A 16,156-nucleotide genomic window follows, 5' to 3' on the forward strand; every position below is an offset into this window, starting at 1 on the left:
TCACCCCAGTCACCCCGGTGTTGATGGGGTGTCACTGGGGCTGTACCCCCGGCTCTCTGCAATCCGGCTCTGAGCACCGGCTGATTCCCCGCAGCCCGTTTCCCCCCCGGCTCCTGTCGCCCCGGCCCCCCCCGGCACGGCTCGCAGGGGCTGCCCGAGGTGCAGCCGCTCCCCCGCAGGCCGCAGTGCCGGGGGTGGGAACAAGCCTCCGCGGGGCTGGGGGGGGATTTCTGCCCCTCTGGGCCCGGACCTTGGCGCCGTCGGTGCCTGGTTTGGTGGCTTTGGGGTTGCTTTGGCGTTATTTTTTGTGGCGTTTTCGTTTTTTAGAGGGGTTTTTCTGGTTTTCTTTTGTTATTTTTTGGTTTGTTATGTTTTTTATTTTTTTCTTTTTTTTCCGGGTGGTTGTTTTGGGGTGGTTTTTTGTTGTTTTTTCGCTTTTTTTGGTGTATTGCATTTTTTTTAGGGTTTTTTGTTTTTTTTTATTTGTTTTGGTTTTCTTTTCCTTTTGAGGTTTTTTTTTCAGGGTTTTGTTTGGGTTTTTTTGTTGTTTTTTGGAGGGGTTTTTGGTATTTTTTTTGTTTGGGAGTTTTAGGTGGTTTTTTTTGGTTTTATGGCAGGGTTCGGGGTTTTCTTGAAGTTCTTTTGGGTTTTTTTCTGGGTATTTTTTGTTTCTTTTTTGTTTAGTTTTTTTGTGGTTTTTTTTGTTTGTTTGTTTTGGGGTTTTTTTTCCGGGTTTTCTTTTTTTTCTTTTGTGTTTTTTTTGTTTCTTTTAATTTTTTCGTTTTGTTGTTTTTTTGGGGGGGTTGAGTTTTTTTTGGAGGGGAGTGTTTTAGGGGTTTTGGGGGTGGTTATTTGTTTTGTTTTTTTTTGTTTTTTTCTTTTTTGGTGTGTTTTTTGAGGGTTTTTTGTTTGTTTGTTTTAGTTTTTAGTTTTGTTCTAGTTTTGTTCTTGTTTTGGGTTTTTTTGTTTTTTGGTTGTTTTGGTTGGGGTTTTTTTGGTCGTTCTTTGGGGTTTTTTAGGGATTTTGTGGTTTTTTTGTTGTTTCTTTTAGTTTTTTTTTTTACGAGTTTTTTGGTTTTGTTTTTGGGTTTGTTTTTTTGTTTCTTGGAGAGGTTCTTCAAGTTTTTTTGGGGGGGTTTTGGCGGTTTTTTGGGGGGAGTTGGAGGTTTTGGGGTTTTGGGGGTTTTGGGTTTTTTTGTTTTTTGTTTTTTTGTTTTGGGGAGGTTTTTGGGGTTTTTTGTTGTTTTGGGTTTTTTTTGTTAGCATCACAGCAGTATTCAGTCAGCCAACAAAGCAAACCTAAATCATTTTCAAGATTGAATTTGCAATCCTTTTGTACCTGACAGAAAGTTGTACCAAACCCCTCTCCTGAAGGTTACAGCTCGAAAACATGAAAGAATGTTCGGTATGGAACAGGCTCAGGTTATGGCTGCTGTAGTTGGAGCAACGGTGAAACCTTTGTTGGGAGCAGGAGCAAGGGCCAAGGAAAAGTGTTTTAAATGTGGAAAGATGGGACATTTTAGACGTGATTGCAGACAGGGATCTGGAAAGTGGTGTACTAACTGCAGAAAGTCAAATCACAATACAGCAGAGTGTAGGCGAGTGCAGGGAAACTTCCAGCCGAGCGCGCCGCGCCCGCGCGCGCAGACAGCAAGTCAGGGTGCTTGGACCGCCACCCCGCGGCCACAAGAGGAAGTGCCGGAGTGGATGTGGAAACAAAATGAGACATACACTTAACAGACAAACAAGTACCTGTGGTTGAAACTAACATGAAAGGACCTTTAGGACATGGTTTGAGTGCGTTACTTCTTGGACGATCATCTCTTTCCAAGCAGGGAATAATTGTACTGCCAGGGGTTACTGATGCAGATTATACAGGTCAAATATGTGCTATGGTATACACCCTATCCCCGCCTGTATTTATCCCGAAGGGTCAAAAGATTGCTCAGTTAGTTCCCTTTAAGAGCTGTGTTCCGAACGCGGAAGACAAAGACGGGGGGGGGAGGTTGTTTCGGATCAACAGGACAGGCATTGGTTAATCTTGCAATTGACATCACTAGCAGCCAACCGCGTGAAAGGGTAACATTGTGGAATCAGAATGGGGAAGAAAGACAGATCTCTATGCTAATTGATACAGGAGCTGATGTTACAATTATTGCAAAGCAGCACTGGCCACATGCTTGGGCTGCGCGAGCAGCTCCGGTAGCAATAGCTGGAGTTGGGGGTTGTACTTTGCCAATGATGAGCCAGCGACCAGTACAGCTCCAATTTACAGATGGAGTCTGTGTAAATGTTAGACCCTATGTTATGAGGGTGCCAGTATCACTTGTGGGACGGGATGTGCTAACACAATTGGGTGCAAAATTGGTAACGCCTTTTTAGGAGCGGTCACTGAAAAAGGGCCTGTCCTACCTTTAAAATGGAACCACCAGTATGGGTGGATCAGTGGCCGCTTAGGTCAGACAGGCTGGAACAGATTGAACTGTTAGTCCAAGAACAGCTAGAAGCAGGACATATCAGACCATCTACAAGCCCTTACAATACTCCAATTTTCACTATTCCGAAAAAATCGGGTGAATGGCGATTGCTTCATGATTTGCGGGCTATAAATGATATTATGGAAGAGATGGGAGCATTACAGCCTGGACTACCCGCTCCTACCGTGATTCCAGAAGGCTGGCAAATTTTAGTAATTGATCTAAAAGATTGGGGTTTTTTTTCACAATATTTTTACATGAAAATGATTGTGCCAAATTTGCATTCACAATTCCGAGTATCAATAAGCAGGAACCTGCTAAAAGGTATGAATGGGTAGTCTTACCTCAAGGTATGAAAAATTCTCCTACATTGTGTCAATTATATGTTGCATGGGCTTTACAACCTTTTCGCCAAAAGTTTCCTAATCTTTTGATTTATCATTATATGGATGATATTCTGATTGCTGGACAGGATTTAAAGGTGGAATTTGTGTTACCAATGTTAGAAAAAATGCTAGAACAACGAGGACTGAAAATTGCCCCTGAAAACATACAAAGATCAGAGCCTTGGAAATACCTAGGCTGGGAGGTAACTAAGCAAACAATACGACCTCAAAAAATTACCCTAAAAGTGGATATATCAACATTGGCTGATGCTCAGAAATTGTTAGCAGAATTGCAGTGCGCTCGCAGTACTTGCAGCATTACAAATGATGATATTGCACCGTTAATGCCATTGCTGGTCAAAACCCTGATGTCACTGTGAGCCGTACTCTCACTGCAGACCAACAAGCAGCTATAGACTAAATTGCACACAAGGTGGCTACACAGGACGTGACTCGCATTACTGAGAATGAGCCACTCTCAGCAATTACAGCAAACACATCACTGGAAAACAAACACTTGAAAGCTTTAATTGTACAATTAAATCCAATTGTTAAAATCATAGAATGGGTTTTTCCACCTTTTCATCCTAAAACAACAATCTGTACCAAAGTGGAAGCAATAGCTCAACTGATTGTTAAAGTGCATAAAAGAATTACAGAAATTAATGGACTAGATCCAAATTCTATCTATTTGCCTATCAGAAAGGAATATCTACAGTGGTTAACAAGTCAATCAACTATTTTTCAAATGGCTTTACAGGACTTTACTGGACAATTGTTGGTGCATTTACCAAAAGATAAAAAGCTACAGTTTATCTACAAACAGGATTGGGAAGAACAACCTATCAGATCAGAGATACCTGTGACTGGACTGTTTTTACTGATGCAGGAAAGCGATCACATTCAGCAGTTATTACCTGGCAAGAGGATGAACAATGGAAACATTACAAATTCTCAGGACAAACTGAGGACTCATTGCAGACACTTGAACTTTTTGCAATGTACCAGGTTTTTATAAAATGGAAGGATACACCTGTAAATATTGTAACAGACTCTCTTTATGCAGCAGGCATTGTAAATCGAATTGAAAGTGCTTTTATACGACCAGTGAAGAATATGCGACTTTATACCATTTTGCTACAGTTGCATCAAGCAATAAACCTCAGAGAGGTACCTTATTTTGTCACTCACGTTCGTAGTCATCAATTTGATCAAGGTTTGAGCATTGGAAATAATAAAGCAGACACACTTGTGTCCTATACGCAAATATCACCAAATTTATTTGAACAAGCGCGCCTATCCCATCAATTCTTTCATCAATCAGCGAAAATGCTGGCGAAACAATTTCAGCTCACCATGGCACAAGCACGCGAATTGGTCAGTGCTTGTCCTAGTTGTCAGAAAATTGGCATGGGAATTGGAATAGGGGTAAATCCTCGAGGATTGAGTGCGTTGCAACTGTGGCAAATGGATGTTACTCACATTGCAGAATTTGTAAGGCTCAAATATGTTCATGTATCTGTTGACACGTTTTCACATGTAATATGGGCTGCAGCACAAACTGGGGAAACAGGTCGTCATGTCAAACGACATTTACTTGCTTGCTTTGCGAGTCTTGGGGTTCCACAACAACTTAAGACTGATAATGGACCAGCATACTGTTCACAGATTTTTTGACGATTTTGTCAACTATGGGGTATTACACATGTCACTGGGATTCCTCATTCGCCTACGGGTCAGGCGATTGTGGAACGTGCTCATAATACATTGAAACAGCTTCTGCAAAAACAAAAAGGGGGAGAGGAGACTGAACCTTCTGAGAGACTTGCAAAAGCTGTTTATGTACTCAGTCACTTAACTTTAGCAGGAGATAAGGAGCGACCCCCAATAGTAATACATTGGGAGGCAGTTCGACAGGGAGCAAGCTATGTGCAAAACAAAGGCGAAGTGTGGTATAGGGAACCAGGTACAACTGAGTGGTTGGGACCAGGGGAACTATTACTAATGGGTTGAGGTTATGCTTCTGTCTCTACAGGCACAGGAGAACGGTGGTTTCCGATCATGTGGAGGTGGAATCCAGATCCGGAGATCGGACAGAGACAGCGGCACCGAGCACTGAGGGTATTGGCTCCGTACCTAAAGAGACTGGGGATTGTGCCGTCATCATTGAACAACCTTGAGGATATCTTCACGTCAATACCACGTTTACGTGTATCAGCTGAAGCGGAAGAGAAATTGGCACGGGGCTGTGATGGACATGGACAGGGTTGTCGACCATGGGTTCTAAAAAAGTGTAATGTATGTGGGGAAAGTAAGTGGCGGGTTATTCGACCATCTGAGCCGTGGTGGATATATTTTTGGTGTAGCGCATGTATTGAACGGGTTGGAGCAGAAAGTTCACTAGAAAGTAAGGCAATTCAATTGTTAGGGAGAGAGGTTCATTCACTTGGGAGATTTGGTACTCCAGCATTTCAAGTGTCACAAAGAATTGGCGACTGTCAGCAAATTCTCCTAGCTGAACTAGCTAGTACACTACATATATGCCTGCTGCAGCAGCAAATTATATTGGCAGGTAGTGTGGTAAAGGTACAGTGTGGAGAACAAATTAACATACCACGATCATGGGAAGTTTCTGCCGAGGATTGGGAGCGACAGCAATTGCGATGGTCTTGTGTATCACAACCCTTGGGCAGGCAACGATAGATCCTAGACAAAATATCTGGGTTACCATTGCAAAAGAGACCGGACAATACTAACCAATCCTAGAGAGACGCGTAAATATACTAACCAATCCTAGACGTGCACGTAGCTTGGAATAGTATAAATATACCACTCAGTATGTGAATAAACGAGATCTGCTTGCTGATCATATTGGTCTGTGTGCAGTTACTCCGAGCCCTCTCACGAACCTTCGACAGAGAAGGAGGAGGAGGCAGCAGGGGAATCATAGAATCATAGAGTTGTATTGGTTGGAAAAGACTTTTAAGATCATCGAGTCCAACCTTTAACTTAACACTACCAAGTCCACCACTAAACCATGTCCCTAAGTACCACATCTACATGTCTTTTAACTACCGCCAGGGATGGTGAAACAACCACGACACTGGGCAGCCTGTTCCAAGGCTTCACAACCTTTTCAGTGAAGACATTTTTCCTGATATCCAACCTAAACCTCCCCTGGTGCAACTTGAAGCCGCTTCCTTTTGTCCTACTGCTTGTTACGTGGGAGAAGAGATCGAAACCCACCTCGCTACACCCTCCTTTCAGGTAGTTGTAGAGAGCGATAAGGTCTCCCCTCAGCCTCCTTTTCTCCAGGCTAAACAATCCCAGTTCCCTTATCTGCTCGTCATGAGACTTGTGCTCCAGACCCTTCACTAGCTTTGTTGCCCTTCTTTGGACTCGTTCCAGCACCTCGATGTCTTTCTTGTAGTGAAGGGCCCAAAAGTGAACACAGTATTTGGGGTGCAGCCTCACCAGTGCAGAGTACAGGGGAACGATCCCTGCCCTTGTCCTGTTGGCCACACGATTTCTGATACCAGTCAGGATGCTGTTGGCCTTCTTGGCCGCCTGGGCACACTGCTGGCTCATGTTCAGCTGGCTGTTGACCAACACCCCCAGGTCCTTTTCCGCCAGGCAGCTTTCCAGCCACTCTTCCCCAAGCCTGTAGTGGTGCACGGGGTTCTTGTGCCCCAAGTGCAGAACCTGACACTTGGCCTTGTTGAACCTCATACAGTTGGCCTTGTCCCATTGACCCAGCCTGTCCAGATCCCTCTGCAGAGCCTTCCTACCCTCCAGCAGATCAACAGTCCCACCCAACTTGGCCTCATCTGCAAACTTACTGAGGGTGCACTCGATCCCCTCGTCCAGATCGTTGATAAAGATATTGAACAGAACTGGCCCCAATACTAAGCCCTGGGGAACACCACTTGTGACCAGCTGCCAACTTGATTTAACTCTTTTCATGACAGCTCTTTGGGCCCGGCCATCCAGCCAGTTTTTTACCCAGTGAAGTGTACGCCCATCCAAGCCATGAGCAGTCAGTTTCTCCAGGAGAGTGCTATGGGAGACAGTGTCAAAGGCTTTACTAAAGTCTAGGTAGACAACATCCACAACCTTTCCCTCATCCAGTAAGGTGTCACCTTGTCACAGAAGGAGATCAGGCTAGTCAAGCAGGAGCTGCCTTTCATAAACCCACGCTGACTGGGCCTGATCGCCTGGTAGTCCTGTACATGCCACGGGTTGTCAATAAAGATGATCTGCTCCATAACCTTCCCTGACACACACTTGTTTCTGTCTTGACAGAAAGACTTCACGTACATATGGATCCAGCCTCCCCGTTTACGTAAAATCAATAAAGAAACCAGTAGAATATTATTTGTCTCAGCTTCCATCTCTTCAAATCTCCTCGGGTGCTGGGGAAGCAGCCCCAGCATGCAGGAGGGGTTCAGGAGGCAAATGACCAGCTGCCCCATGGAGGAGCAGCCCCATGGCCCCTTGCTGCCTCAGTGGGCACTCCCTCTCTGTTGCCTGTGCATCATCAGGGCTTCTGCTTCCCTGGAGCCATGGCCAAGGACAGCAGCAGGACACAGCCTTTGCAGTGCTGGTCTCCCCTCACTTCCACAGATTCCTTCTGGACACTTGCCTTTGTGTTACCTTTAAGGTCTCAGGTAACTTGTGACAGTCCTGCTGTCTCTACACTGGCATCCCTGTGGCTGGAGGCAGGAGCAGGCCTCATGAAGCACTGTGTCAGAGCTGGCCTCCCTGCTGGCACCACTGTCACTAAAGGGACTCCTCAGGGCAGGGTCAGAGGCTGGACCCCTCCTTCCAGAGCTCGTGCCAGGAACACACCCAAGGCACTGCTCTATGAAAAGTCCTCTTGGTGTTCTGGGGTTCTGCACAGATTCAAGGGGACAGACAGAGTCCCAGGGGGATCTGTTTGGGACCAAGAGCTGGACCTAGATCTCCCTTCTTGGTGGCACATGTCCAAACAGATGACAAATGGTCTTTGACTTACCTGCCTGGCACAGTGACGCTTGCGGTGGGGCTGATGGCCAATGCTATCCTGGAGAGGAACTTGGAACTGCCAGAAGAACTCAGGGGATCTCCAAGAAAAGTATGTCAGTTTGGGTGGGCAGTGACTGGCATCTCATTAAAGGAGTGACCATGCAAGTTGGAGTCTCGCTGAAGGAAAGGAGAATGTGAGGAGCCCATGGGCTAATGAGGACCCTGCAAGGCCAAGGGACATGAAACTGGAACATGGGTCAGCCCACCTTCCTGGAAACCCTGTGGACTGGATGTAGTGCAGTCCTCCTCTGCCTTTTGTGCCATTGGAGACATCCCATGGTCCTGCCCAGCCTTGTCCTTGGCTTATGAGCAATCAGGGAAGACGGAAGGGGGCTCAGCAGCGTGATCCCCATCCAGCTGCGTCTGCTTCCCACTCTGACCAGCATGGCCACTGCAGGATCACCCCATGGCCTCACAAGGCACCACAGACCAGCTCAGGGCCCTGCAGGGAGCACAGGGTGGGAACCAGGATCAGCCAACCAGCCCAGCCCAGCCCATATATGCTCACCAGGGAAAAAGGATGTCCCTGGAGAAAAGCAAGGCAGCATTTGTGTGCCTGCAGGGAGGAATCCATGAGAAAGAGAAACATCCTTCTGCAGGCACCCATTTGGGGCAGGCTGGTCTGTTGCTGGAGCAGGACTCTTGTGCTGGCCTGGGGCGAGGGGCTGGCACTGAGGGAGCACAGGCCATCTGTGGTAGGGTTCTCCTGGAGTTGATACCAGTGATCTCCATTTCCTTGTGCCATGTTCAGCCTGCAGTCCTGGAGCTGCGGGGGAGGCTGAGACCGATCTCTGCCCTCCAGCACCTTCTGTGCTCTTCAGAGGGGTTGGGGCTGTGAGGTGAGTGCCCAGAGCTCTGCAGCACCCTGTGGTGGGCAGTGCCGTGGGGCCAGCCCAGACTGGGCTGCTCTTCTTGGCTGGGCTGGAGAGAAAGCAGGGGTTGTGGGGAAAGCTGGGGAGGGACTGGACTGAGCTGGAAAGTGTCCAGCAGAGGACAACAGCAACATTGGCTGAGCTGTGTGACCATGAGGACACACTCCAGTGGGTGTGAGGTGCAGACATGCAGGTGCAGGAGACAGGAGGCCAGTCTGTGCCCTTGGTGGTATGGACACACTGGGAATGTGCCCCAGAGCTTTTGTCTCTCACATCGCCATTTCCAGCACTGGCCACTCACCCCAGTTTACAGGTGAGGTTTGCTCTCTGGCCATCCTCCTCCTCCTGTGGCACTCGGAGCCTGTGTCAGGGGAACAGCCAGCCCTGTGTGACCTCTCTTCTTGCCCAGACCTTGGCAGAGCCCAGATCAGGGCTGTCTGCAGACCCCTGCATGGGACACGGCTGGGGCTCGGCTGGGGCCTCATCACAGCCTACAAGTTCTTCAAGGCGGGCAGTGAAGAGGGAGGTGCTGATCTCATCTCTCTGGTGACTAGTGATAGGACACGTGGAAAAGGAATGAGGCTGCATCATGGGAAGTTCAGAATGGACATTAGGAAGGTTCTTTACTGAGAGGGTGGACTGGTCACTGGAACAGCCTTCTCACTGAAGTGGTCATGGCACCTAATCCTGTCAGAGTTCAAGGAACGCCTGGATGACGCTTTTAGTCATATCATTTAGTTTTAAGTAGTCCTGTGAGGAGCAGGGAGTTGGACTCGATGATTCTTGAGTCCCTTCCAAATCAAGTCATTCTATGATTCTACGATCTTCAAGCTCAAGAGTAGTCCATCCCGGACCCATTTGTGTGTGCGTTTGTCTGTTTCTGGGGTAGCTGGGGAGATGAGGGGATCCAAGGTCAACATCTGGAGATACCTGCAAATCAAAGGGAGAGACCTAAGCCCCTCCCATCAGACACCTGCTCTGGGAGGGACCTAAACCCTCTGTGTGCCATATAGATATGTATTTTCCACTAACATAGCCAAACATGCAAACAGAGATATGGAGGGGTTGGGAAGGTGAGGATCGAGGTTATCTATGCAGTGATGGACCTCAAGGAGACTGCCTACACCTCCTTAGGAGACACCCTGCATCAATATCAATTGAAGAATTCTTCTATCACTTCAAATTGCTCTTTACCTACCTTCCCCTTTAACTATACTCTTGAAACTTATCTAATTAAGTGTACAAGTCTTGAAGACTAGGTGTAAAGGATGGAAGCAACATGGCTCTGTTAGTCTTCTCTGATATCTGCCAGTCCTGGTCAAATACCTCAGATACACTGCGGTCTCTAGAGGCTTTCACTGGGTGCTTATGGTCAGACCATGGAGCTCTGCCTGGAAACCTGAGAACTGCTCTCAATACTTAAAAAGAAAACACAACAAAACAAAACAAAACAAAACCAAAACCAAACAACAAAATCAAATAAACACTTTTTAATCATCTGAAAGGATTCAATACTTTCAATAAAATGTCCATGGAATTTGTATCCTGCCAAAATACGAATTTTCAGAATGTGTATGAATTGTGGGAGAAGAAACATTGACCATATCCTGTGCTTGCATTGCCAGTGCTCTGTCTATCATGCCATGTATTTGACCTCCCTAACCTTCCAGGTGTTTCTACCTGTCCTTATTAAACTGCCCACTTCTGAAGTCATCCCTTCAGAAGCCTATCTGGACACGTGCACTTTCCATTGCTCTCCAGAGGTCTTCCTCCTCTTACTCCTTTGATCATTCAGATCCTTCTCACCTATCATCCTGCTTTGAGCTTCAGGGAGCTAAAACTTAGTTGGCTTTCGTAGTCTCTCTCATACTCCCTCATACTCACCACTTCAATTGTGGTGATGCACCTCATTGGAAGTCGCTTCAACTAACCATACAGCTGAGAAGTGTATTTTATTGTTCATTAAGTTCTACTGTGTTTTCTTTTTTCTTTTTTTTTTTCATTGCTTCAATTCAAAAACCAACCCCATGTGCCTGTTCACATCCAGTTCTCTGAGGAAAGCAGGTAGGAATTGCTGCAAAGAAGATGTGACAATCAGGTGCAGACTCCAGTGGGGAAGTCTGATGTAAAGAAAAGTGATGTAATTGCCAGGGGGCCAATAAGCGAAGGAGTGAGGTGGGAGAGGTGAGGAGCAAGGTTGTCCACACCATGTCTAGCCTCAAGAGACTGCTTTTCCTACCTGTCCACACCTCCTTAGGAGACACTCTGCATCAACATCTGTTGGAGAATTCTTCTATCACTTCTTTAAAGTACTCATTGAAAACGTCCTCTTTACCTACCCTCCTGAAACCTCTCTGATCAGCTATACAAGTCTTCAAGACTTGAGGAAAATGATGGAATAGACATGGCTTGTTAGGGCTTTTGGTGTTTTAATGAGCCCATGGTGTATTTGAGGCTAAGGGCATGAAGAGAAGAGACTGAACAAAGCTTTCAAGGAGGCAAAGGCAAAAGCAAAACCCAAAGTTCATTGAAGTATTAATGGGCCCCACTGAGGGCCATTACTGACAAAGCCTCCCCAGGCACTCGTTAGAGCACATAATTGGAGGCTGTGATTACAGGTAGGCCAAGGCACTGTGCAGGTGGCTCTGATGGTGAGAAAACCCTTGGTTTGCTTTATGAAGCAGAAGGGCCAAGCCCTGACCTCAAGACAATGGGAAGGGGGATCCTGTCCCTCACGCACAGCTCAGGGCATTTCCTAGGACTGTTGGATGTGGGGTGTGCAAGGCAGAGTGAAGGACAACAATGGTACAACTACTTCCATCTTCCCCATGGGGCTGCAACGAGGCAACGAGACCCGGGTACCATGAGGACAACGTGCCTTCTCATAGGCCTTAGAGGCAGAGACACCAGCCATAGCCAAGCGGACAAAGACCTGGGTTCTGTTGGTGCCTTTCAGCCTTACCAGCGCCCTTGGCCATCTCCATCACAGGCTGTTCTACACCGTCCTACACCTGCCCCTCTTTCCCTGCAGGCTGTAGGCACCCATCTTGCTTCCCCGTCTTGTTCTCAAACTACCATTTCCATATCTTCACTGATATGTCTCCACCCTCACTGGCTGTTCTTTGAAACACAAAACCGTGGGCTGATCCAGAATCCCTCTGGGTGACCTCTTGCACCACAGCACTACACTTCAAGTGACATTTCTTCCTCCTAATATCCAGTCCTGACTTTCCAATTTGCACTTTGTGACATTTTTCCTCTCTCTCTCTTTTTCCTACCACCAAGGAAAGTTCTACCATCTCAGAAACTAACCTTCAAGCAGGGGACCCAACCTGTTAGCCTTCTTGTGGTCTTTCCCCTGACCAGAGACAAGTAACCTCACCATCATCTTCTAAATCACTTGACTGCTGCTGGCCATTCAGCTTCTCAGATAAACACATCCATGTGCCTGCTGCTGTCCCATCATGTACTCAGGCAGAATGGACATGACAACCCATATCCAAGCCCTCTTCCTGGATAGGGCCTATGGGGCACTTTGGCAGAGGTACTTTCCCAGCCATGTTCCTGCTGCTGGCCTATCACCTCCAGACACAGAACTGACCTCACAGTCCCCTTCACAGCCATACACTTCCTGCTGGATTACGAGTTTCTGAGAAACAATTGACCTCATAATACCATACCCAACCATCACCCTCCTATGGCCCAGGACCTGACCAGATAAAAGTCTGCTTGATTTATCAAATTTACCCAATATATTTCCTACTCATGATTTGAGTGGAGAAACATGCTTTACAGGAACTGCTGTATTTATTTTGACAACTTTTATATCTCCTTTTCTGCCTCTTTTTCTTTTTCTTCTTCTTCCATCTACTCTGTCTTCAAAAACCTCTCCAAGGGAAAGATTCATTGAATCACAGAATAACTCAGGTTTAAAGAGAGCCCTGAACATGATCTTTTCTCACTCTCTACTTAAGGCAGGCTGAACCAGATGAGGTTGTTCAAGGCCTCTGCCCAGATTTTCATCATCAACAAAGGAGCTGAAACTGCACTCATCACATCATACAGAGGGATAAGATGTTCAACAGTGTTGGCCCAAGTGCTGGAAACTGAAATAACTGGCTGCATGGAGAACTTTGTACCACTGATGATATTTGGGCTTGATCGTCCAGACAGCTTCCCACCCTGTGTCCACGTCTTCAGCCCAGAAGCACCACTATGCCTATAAGGACACCACGGGACACCATGTCTAAGGCCTTTCAAAACTCCATGCACACAACATGCCTTTTTTGGTTCAGCAATCCCTTTCTTGTCCTTCAAGTGCCTGGAAATGGCTGCAGGAGGACAGGCCCCATCCCCTTCCCAGGGACAAAGGTAGACGGAACAACCTATAATTCTCCCAATTCTTGTTCCTGCCTGTCTTGAAGATGAGTTTGACATCTGCCTTTTCCAAGGACCCCGGAATATCTCTCATTGTTGGGGCACTTTTGAGAACACAATCCAGAATCACGGGCAAGCAGACAGGAGCACTTGCAACAAGCCTGTCCAAGGCAGCTGAGATGAATCTCACGGGGACAGTAGAGCTAGTTCCTGGAGTTACACACAGAAATGTCAGGATTCTGTCAAGTGTCCACATCTGAGCTGGCCTCATGTACTCCTTATCTACCCAGGGATATTCAGAGACAGAGTCTTTACCTTGTACACATATAGGCAGTGCACTGCAGCAGACACAGTGTATCTCTGGCCTCCTGTTGCCACTCCCAGAGGATGGGAAAAACCTCAGCCCTGTGCTGTATCGCCCTGCTCTACACTCATCTGGGATGCCCAGCATCATGAGGAATGGACACAGGGACCTCAGTTCAAGAAAGCACATCCCAGTGCTGCATTCAGGTGGTTTGTCATGGGATGTTACTCCCAACGTGAAATGACCTCGACATACTGTCTGTCCCACAGGCCTTCTTAGAACCCTAAGGAATAGCTGATGACGTTTGTGCTCACTCGAGTTCATCTCACGTCACACACACAGGATGTGCGTGTTTACATCTCATCTGTACAATGCAAACACGGACTTCTGACCTTGGTGTCCTTCCATGGAGGGACAAAGAACCTCTCCAAGCTGGGGTGAGAGGCCAGTGCTGGGAATGGTGGTTGTGAGGGGCTAGTCCATGATGATTGCCCTGGGGCAGCTGCCCTGGAGTGTCCAGCACACATCGATACAGACCAGACCCTGCTCTGCTGGTCCTTCAGGTCTCTAGTAGGAGGCCAGGCTGTGCAAGGACACTGCTGAGTGCCTCCACATTGCAAACCCACACTGTTTAGCTGTACACTGGTGTTTTCATCTGAGGGCCACTTTCCTGGGCATGTTCTTGAGAGAATCTTTGCAAGAAGACCTTATCCTCTGGCACTGCCCTGAGAAGATCACCTTTCTTTATGGAAAGGCTGTTATGGAGGCCAGTGCGCTTTCACAGAGGTGCCCATTGCCTGTCCCTGCCTGTGGTCACAGGACTACCATGCAGCACAACTGTGACCAAGCTGCCACAGCACTCAGGCCTTACACCAATGCAAGGGATCAGAGAGTGTGGAAGTGGAAAGAGAACAGCTCTGGAAGACCGAGGGCTGGTGTTCCCTGGCAGTGCTGCCATGCCAGGACTCTTTTCCCCTCCACCCATGCACACAGGAACTGTCCCTGCAGCTCCAAAAAGGCCTTGGAACGAGCATACCAGGAAAGAAATAGTCACTACAGGGTCTTTTATTTTGTTTAAACACACAGAGAGCACGGCTCCTCATTTCTACAGCCACAAAAGAAAAGCAGACAGTGAATTAGAAAGGGGATGACAACATTATCACAAAAACCACCACCACCACAAAAAAAAAAAAAAAAAGAGACAGGCTGGGCCTGTAATGAGTTGAAGACGATGGGCAGTTTATTGCTTCAGAAAGACATCCAGTCATCAGTTTCCACAGGGCATCCTTGAGCTCCTGGTTCCTCATGCTGTAGATGAGGGGGTTCACAGATGGAGGCACCACCGAGTACAGAACTGCCATCACCAGGTCCAGCGATGGGGAGGAAATGGAGGGGGGCTTCAGGTAGGCAAACATGCCAGTGCTAATAAACAGGGAGACCACGGCCAGGTGAGGGAGGCACGTGGAAAAGGCTTTGTGCCGTCCCTGCTCAGAGGGGATCCTCATCACGGCCCTGAAGATCTGCACATAGGACACCACAATGAAAACAAAACACCCAAATGCTAAACAGACACTAACCACAAGAAGCCAAACTTCCCTGAGGTAGGACTGTGAGCAGGAGAGCTTGAGGATGTGGGGGATTTCACAGAAGAACTGGTCCACAGCGTTACCTTGGCAGAGGGGTAGTGAAAATGTATTGGCCGTGTGAAGGAGAGAATTGAGAAACCCACTGGCCCAGGCAGCTGCTGCCATGTGCACACAAGCTCTGCTGCCCAGGAGGGTCCCATAGTGCAGGGGTTTGCAGATGGCAACGTAGCGGTCATAGGCCATGATGGTGAGAATGGAATACTCTGCTGCAATGAAAAAAAAAAGGAAAAAGACCTGTGCAGCACATCCTGTGTAGGAGATGTCTCTGGTGTCCCAGAGGGAATTGGCCATGGATTTAGGGACGGTGGCTGAGATGGAGCCCAGGTCAAGGAGAGAGAGGTTGAGGAGGAAGAAGTACATGGGGGTGTGGAGGCGGTGGTCACAGGCTACAGCAGTGATGATGAGGCTGTTGCCCAGGAGGGCAGCCAGGTAGATGCCCAGGAAGAGCCAGAAGTGCAAGAGCTGCAGCTCCCGTGTGTCTGCAAATGCCAGGAGGAGGAACTGGGTGATGGAGCTGCCGTTGGACATCTGTTACATGTGGGCATGGGGACCTGTCATAGGAGAAAAAGACAGTGACAAGTTAGGGAACACTTCTCTAAGCAAAATCAAAGCCATTTCCCACAGTTTCCCCCCCTGTAACACACAGACATCCTTTTGTTTTTCTAGGAGACCTTCCTTCAGCTCTGTGACTAAAGCCCTAGTTGGTGCTGGCCACATGTGTGATGAAGAGCAGGGCATCTACCCATGGGCTCTCAATAAGTCAGCCCTGCTCTGCAGAAGTGGGTCAGGGCAGGGACTGGTCCTGGTGTTCAAATTTATCCTGTGAAACTGCTGTTAACGGCCTGTCAGCATCTGCACCCCCAGCACTAAGGAACAGGGCAGGCAGAAGGCAGTTTAAGAGTTCTAGGTTCTTTTACAGCTCCCCCGCCACCTCACTTGAGGAGTAATCTTGGATGTCAGAAACCCTCAGCATTTCTGCTGCACTCAGGGAGAACAGAGCGAGACCTGCGAGGCGAAGAGGATTGCCTGT

General features: G+C 47.7%; 1 pseudogene; it reads right to left on the reverse strand.

Annotated features, from left to right (window-relative positions):
• Positions 1-9,608: 9,608 nt before the first annotated feature.
• On the reverse strand, positions 9,609-15,741 carry LOC137676993 (olfactory receptor 14A16-like; annotated as a pseudogene).
• Between the last annotated feature and the right edge of the window lie 415 nt (positions 15,742-16,156).

This window comes from Nyctibius grandis (assembly GCF_013368605.1).
Source record: "Nyctibius grandis isolate bNycGra1 chromosome 34 unlocalized genomic scaffold, bNycGra1.pri SUPER_34_unloc_1, whole genome shotgun sequence".
NCBI lineage: Eukaryota > Metazoa > Chordata > Aves > Nyctibiiformes > Nyctibiidae > Nyctibius > Nyctibius grandis.